Genomic DNA, 7,387 nt, shown 5'->3' with positions numbered 1-7,387 from the left:
TCTGGTGATCCCAGTAGGGACGTTGTGAGCTGGACTGCAATGGCAAGGGGGTGCCATTAAGGATAGAGGTGGGACTCGGGCAGTGCCAGATGGGTCAGGAGGGCGATGTCCCCAAATCCAAGATCTGCAGCATTTTCAAAGCTGTGGCGAGATCCAACGGTTAAGGTGGAGGTCTCCATGGTACGAGGGCTGCATGAGTTTTGCAACGGATGGACAGCCACAGATTGAAGACCACTGGCTCAGAGGTTGTCCACTTCAACTTTGCTGTGGACCCTGCCTTCTCCAGGTCAGCCCCTGACTCCCACAGTTTCTCTAATTTCTGGAGAATTGTGTCACATATTTGCTTTTCTCTTAATCTGATTTCTTAGTAATTCACCTCTTCTTCCACTCCACACCCTTCGCTTTCCCTCCTTTCTCACGTTATTGAATTTCTTGAGGTTCCTCATTGCAGCGTTTTATTTTCTTCTGTGTTTACTTCGAGGGAGGGAGACTCGAAAAATGAGACCTGGCAATAAAACAATGTTTGCTTAAATGTTTCCCATCGTCAGTCAATAAATAGAGGGATTTATAGAACGCAGATATCAGAATCAGACACCGTGGCTGTGAAGTTACAGGTGAGCATTATGCCTCCCGATGCCCATTATGCCTCCCGAGGCCCATTATGCCACCCGGTGCCCATTATGCTACGCGGTGCCCATAATCTGTCTCTCTGCTTCATCTATGAATCTTTCATATTTTGATACTTCTGTGCTCAAAATTAATTTCTAGTCATTAATTTGTAACAAAAAACACGAATATTTTATAATTCAGGTTTTATTTTATGTTGATTCCTTAAGAAATAAATAAGAAATTATTGGGAAAAATGTATCAAAATATTGAATTAAAAAAAAAGTATTTTTATAGGACTGGGAATGTATTATTAGTTACTGGAAGGCAAAAAGTTCTGTATGTTCCCCTTGGATACAAAACAACTTTCTACCCTCTTACATCTGTCACACTGGTTTGGTTGTTTTTTTTTACTAAGAAATCTGTTTATATTTTGTGCAGTGGAAACCATCAGCAGGCAGTTCATCTTATTAGTATGTGATTGCATGGGTTCTGATTGCGATGTGACCTAAGTACCTTGTTAGCACCTTAAAGAGTTAATCTCATGAAAACAGCCCTATTAATGCCTGATGCAGAGCGATGTTGCTTTATTTCACCCTGCAGATTAGCAATTTAGAATATTTATACATTTAACTTCAGTATTTTTGTAGTAAAATATAGAAAAATGATCACAGTAAACCACAGTAACCAATGTTTAAAGACGTATCAGCCTGCTTGCTGATGGTCTTCACAAAAGACACGTGTATCAATCAGGGACATGTCGTTATATTCTAGCAAAACTCCATTCAACTTGGAAAAATTAAGAGACTGCAGGAATGATCATTCATCATGGGATAAAACTAAACTTTATAAGAGCAGAATTGATGGATATTTGGTTCCAATGTTACAATCTAATAAGTGTGATCATAAGTATGACAAGTGACGAGTACCTCCAAGCATTCTGCCTGTCCCTATGATAACACTTCCTGCTCTCATGTTCTGGCCGTCTCATAACAAGCAATTAAATTCATCCTTAACCCCCTAATGATCGCCGGCGCCGATACGTCTTTTTACTGACCTGAGATATAAGAGAATAGCCTCCCCATACAGGTGACAATCCAGCAGCTGTCAGCTGTACACTATAGCTGACAACTTGCTGCATCAGCCACGATCAGTGTTTGCACCGTCCAACTCTGTTTAACCCCTTAGATGCTGCTGGCAATAATGACTACATCATATAAATGGTTAACAGAGTGTGGGGGCTTCCTCTTTATCCCAATTGGTGCCCTCAGATCATGATTGTGTGGTCCTGATGTTTGCCATGGCAATTCATGACAAAATAGCGGCCTTAGAGTCTGATAGCTGTAGTAATCTGTTCAGAAGTTAGAGGCATTTAGGTGGTAAAAATACATTTTCATTTCTGTCATACCACTTTGTATTAATTCCTGAAAATCAACTGAAGGGTTAATAATCTACCTGACTGCAGTTTTCAATATGTCAGGGGGTGCTGTTTTTAAAATGGCATAACTTTTGGGGGTTTCCCTATATATAGGACCCCCAAAGGCACTTCAAACCTGGATAGGTCCCTAATTAAAATTTTTTTGTAAATTTGCTTGAAAAAATGAAAAATTACTGCTACATTTTTAAATGTCCTAAAATGCTACAAAATTAATAACATTTTACAAATGGTGCTGTTGTAAAGCCGACATGTGGGAAATGTTATTTATTAATATTTTTTCTGTGGTATGACTATATGGATTAAAGGGATAATCATTCAAAGTTTGAAAACTGCTAATTTAAAAAAAAAAAATCTCAAATTTCTGATATTTATTATAAATAAACACAAAACATGTCGACCTAAATTTATCATTATCAGAAAGTATAATGTGTCACGAAAAAACATTCTCAAAATCACTGGGATTTGTTGAAGCGTTGCAGAGTTATAACCGCATAAAGTGACACTGGTCAGATTTCTAAAATTTTGCCGCCGTCACTAAGGGGTTAATATTCTTGTGCTGAATTTTGAATATAGAACATGAATTCTGTTTGGCTGCTACAAGTTTAAAGGATACAAACACCTTTGGGGTAATTAAAAAAAAATTCTCCAAAATACTCATCAGCCCCAATAAGTATCTGTGCTAGGAATTGCAGCTCGTTTTTATTAGAGTGGTCAGCCATCAGACATGGTCCACGGACAGAGAAACAGACAGACTATCCCTTTAAGGAAATGACGCAAACGTCTCTACTTTAGGCTACGTTCACACTAGCAGTATTTGGTCAGTATTTTACATCAGTATTTGTAGCCAAAACCAGGAGTGGAGCAATTAGAGGGAAAGTATAATAGAAACATATGCACCACTTCTGTATTTATCACCCACTCCTGGTTTTGGCTACAAATACTGATGTAAAATACTGACCAAATACTGCTAGTGTGAACGTGACCTTTGAAATATTCCGTATAATATTTGTATTTGAAGTCTCTGTTGGAATAAAGAATAAATATTACATGAGTCACTTTCTCCTGTCATATTACTATAAAAATCACCTGCAGTACCGCTTGTCACCACTATTAGAGCTGCATATTATTTGCATATACTTTATTGCAACAGCGCCACCACCATTGTGCTAAAGATAAAACAAATACGGTAAGTTTGAAAAGCAATAACATAAGCATAAAATGTCCAACAAACAAACCTATTGACCTGCTCAATAATAAAAAAAAACATACAGAGCTGCTCATATAATATGTGCACTGATCCTTTAAATGTGCAGATAACCATTAAGGCCACGTTCTCACGCTCAGTATTTGGTCAGTATTTCACATCATTATATATAAGCCAAAACCAGGAGTGGGTGATAATACAGAAGTGGTGCATATGTTTCTATTATACTTTTCCTCTGATTGTTCCGCTCTGGGTTTTGGCTTATAAATACTGATGTAAAATACTGACCAAATACTGAATGTGGCTTTAAGGATGAAGGTTTTGTGTTCTTTCATCAACCTGTGTATATAAGACTAGTGTGCAGTAAAGCCTACATGTATCAGCGCCAGGATCACCACCTACCGTCACCCCCACAGCAGGCATGAAAATCTCCTCATCACCGGGTCAGACCCTGTTCAATTTCCAATGAAATCGGCCTCATATTTACCCACAGATCTTCCCACAGGACTGAGCAAACATCTCACACCCAACGCATTGTGTAATCACTGGGTGGCAACCGGAGCCCTCAATAGTCAGCCAAATCCAGGGGTTAAACACACTCAATGAAAATCAAGTAGACTACCAATCCAGTGACCAGCGAATAGCAAGGTAGTGGTGAAAAAATTACAATATAACCTTTAATAATTCCTTTGAAAAGACCAATGGTCGAAAAGACAACACAAACATGCAACAATTATTCAAATGGTAGGTTTCAGTTTGTAAGAGAAAGGTCTATTGAGGTCCATCTATTGAGGACTCTGAAAGCTCTCCCCAATAATATACTTATAATGTGTTATTTCCACATGTTAAGTCCTCAATAGATGTGAAATCTTTCTCTTACATACTGAAACCCACCATTTGAATAATTGTTGCATGTTTGTTTTGTCTTTTGGACCATTGGTCTTTTCAAAGGAATTATTAAATATTTTAATTTTTTCACCACTACCTTGCTATTCGTTAGACACTCTCAAGATAGAGATATTGCACATGCTGGTATAACCTGGGTATCTCCTGTATATAATTATATATGTACAGCTGGTATAACCTGGGTATCTCCTGTATATAATTATATACAGTGGGGCAAAAAAGTATTTAGTCAGTCAGCAATAGTGCAAGTTCCACCACTTAAAAAGATGAGAGGCGTCTGTAATTTACATCATAGGTAGACCTCAACTATGGGAGACAAACTGAGAAAAAAAAATCCAGAAAATCATATTGTCTGTTTTTTTAACATTTTATTTGCCTATTATGGTGGAAAATAAGTATTTGGTCAGAAACAAACAATCAAGATTTCTGGCTCTCACAGACCTGTAACTTCTTCTTTAAGAGTCTCCTCTTTCCTCCACTCATTACCTGTAGTAATGTCACCTGTTTAAACTTGTTATCAGTATAAAAAGACACCTGTGCACACCCTCAAACAGTCTGACTCCAAACTCCACTATGGTGAAGACCAAAGAGCTGTCAAAGGACACCAGAAACAAAATTGTAGCCCTGCACCAGGCTGGGAAGACTGAATCTGCAATAGCCAACCAGCTTGGAGTGAAGAAATCAACAGTGGGAGCAATAATTAGAAAATGGAAGACATACAAGACCACTGATAATCTCCCTCGATCTGGGGCTCCACGCAAAATCCCACCCCGTCGGGTCAGAATGATCACAAGAACGGTGAGCAAAAATCCCAGAACCACGCGGGGGGACCTAGTGAATGAACTGCAGAGAGCTGGGACCAATGTAACAAGGCCTACCATAAGTAACACACTACGCCACCATGGACTCAGATCCTGCAGTGCCAGACGTGTCCCACTGCTTAAGCCAGTACATGTCCGGGCCCGTCTGAAGTTTGCTAGAGAGCATTTGGATGATCCAGAGGAGTTTTGGGAGAATGTCCTATGGTCTGATGAAACCAAACTGGAACTGTTTGGTAGAAACACAACTTGTCGTGTTTGGAGGAAAAAGAATACTGAGTTGCATCCATCAAACACCATACCTACTGTAAAGCATGGTGGTGGAAACATCATGCTTTGGGGCTGTTTCTCTGCAAAGGGGCCAGGACGACTGATCCGGGTACCTGAAAGAATGAATGGGGCCATGTATCGTGAGATTTTGAGTGCAAACCTCCTTCCATCAGCAAGAGCATTGATGATGAAACGTGGCTGGGTCTTTCAACATGACAATGATCCAAAGCACACCGCCAGGGCAACAAAGGAGTGGCTTCGTAAGAAGCATTTCAAGGTCCTGGAGTGGCCTAGCCAGTCTCCAGATCTCAACCCTATAGAAAACCTTTGGAGGAAGTTGAAAGTCCGTGTTGCCAAGCGAAAAGCCAAAAACATCACTGCTCTAGAGGAGATCTGCATGGAGGAATGGGCCAACATACCAACAACAGTGTGTGGCAACCTTGTGAAGACTTACAGAAAACGTTTGACCTCTGTCATTGCCAACAAAGGATATATTACAAAGTATTGAGATGAAATTTTGTTTCTGACCAAATACTTATTTTCCACCATAATATGCAAATAAAATGTTAAAAAAAACAGACAATGTGATTTTCTGGATTTTTTTTTCTCAGTTTGTCTCCCATAGTTGAGGTCTACCTATGATGTAAATTACAGACGCCTCTCATCTTTTTAAGTGGTGGAACTTGCACTATTGCTGACTGACTAAATACTTTTTTGCCCCACTGTATGTACAGCTGGTATAACCTGGGTAACACCTGAGCGAAATTGTATGTATAAAGCTGGTATAACCTGGGTTTCTTCTGTATATAATTATATATGTACAGCTGGTCTAACCTGGGTTTCTTCTGTATATAATTATATATGTACAGCTGATATAACCTGGGCATCTCCAGTATTTAATCTATCTATATACAATGCCTACAAGTAGTATTCAACCCCCTGCAGATTTATCAGGTTTAATAAGATGCAAATAAGTTAGAGCCTTCAAACTTCAAACAAGAGCAGGATTTATTAACAGATGCATAAATCTTACAAACCAAAAAGTTTTGTTGCTCAGTTAAATTTTTATAAATTTTAAACATAAAAGTGTGGGTCAATTATTATTCAACCCCTAGGTTTAATATTTTGTGGAATAACCTTTGTTTGCAATTACAGCTAATAATCGTCTTTTATAAGACCTGATCAGGCCGGCACAGGTCTCTGGAGTTATCTTGGCCCACTCCTCCATGCAGATCTTCTCCAAGATATCAAGGTTCTTTGGGTGTCTCATGTGGACTTTAATCTTGAGCTCCTTCCACAAGTTTTCAATTGGGTTAAGGTCAGGAGACTGACTAGGCCACTGCAACAACTTGATTTTTTGCCTCTTGAACCAGGCCTTGGTTTTCTTGGCTGTGTGTTTTGGGTCGTTGTCTTGTTGGAAGATGAAATGACGACCCATCTTAAGATCCTTGATGGAGGAGCGGAGGTTCTTGGCCAAAATCTCCATGTAGGCCATGCTATCCATCTTCCCATGGATGCGGACCAGATGGCCAGGCCCCTTGGCTGAGAAACAGCCCCACAGCATGATGCTGCCACCACCATGCTTGACTGTAGGGATGGTATTCTTGGGGTCGTATGCAGTGCCATCCAGTCTCCAAACGTCACGTGTGTGGTTGGCACCAAAGATCTCGATCTTGGTCTCATCAGACCAGAGAACCTTGAACCAGTCAGTCTCAGAGTCCTCCAAGTGATCATGAGCAAACTGTAGACGAGCCTTGACATGACGCTTTGAAAGTAAAGGTACATTACGGGCTCATCTGGAACGGAGACCATTGCGGTGGAGTACGTTACTTATGGTATTGACTGAAACCAATGTCCCCACTGCCATAAGATCTTCCCGGAGCTCCTTCCTTGTTGTCCTTGGGTTAGCCTTGACTCTTCGGACAAGCCTGGCCTTGGCACGGGAGGAAACTTTCAAAGGCTGTCCAGGCCGTGGAAGGCTAACAGTAGTTCCATAAGCCTTCCACTTCCGGATGATGCTCCCAACAGTGGAGACAGGTAGGCCCAACTCCTTGGAAAGGGTTTTGTACCCCTTGCCAGCCTTGTGACCCTCCACGATCTTGTCTATGATGGCCTTGGAATGCTCCTTTGTCTTTCCCATGTTGA

General features: G+C 40.3%; 1 protein-coding gene across 1 annotated transcript in view; it reads left to right on the top strand.

Moving 5' to 3' along the window:
- Window positions 1-419: 419 nt before the first annotated feature.
- The window catches only part of LOC138647938 (thyroxine-binding globulin-like), a 28,861-nt gene continuing 21,893 nt past the window's right edge, over window positions 420-7,387 (top strand). Inside the window, exon 1 of the mRNA XM_069737327.1 lies at window positions 420-614. The gene's annotated coding sequence lies outside the window, so the exon portion shown is untranslated. The remainder of the gene's footprint in view (window positions 615-7,387) is intronic.

This window comes from Ranitomeya imitator, chromosome 1, assembly GCF_032444005.1.
Source record: "Ranitomeya imitator isolate aRanImi1 chromosome 1, aRanImi1.pri, whole genome shotgun sequence".
Classification (NCBI taxonomy): domain Eukaryota; kingdom Metazoa; phylum Chordata; class Amphibia; order Anura; family Dendrobatidae; genus Ranitomeya; species Ranitomeya imitator.
The sequence above is the reverse complement of the archived record's forward strand: the minus strand, read 5'-3'. Positions and strand labels throughout refer to the sequence as shown.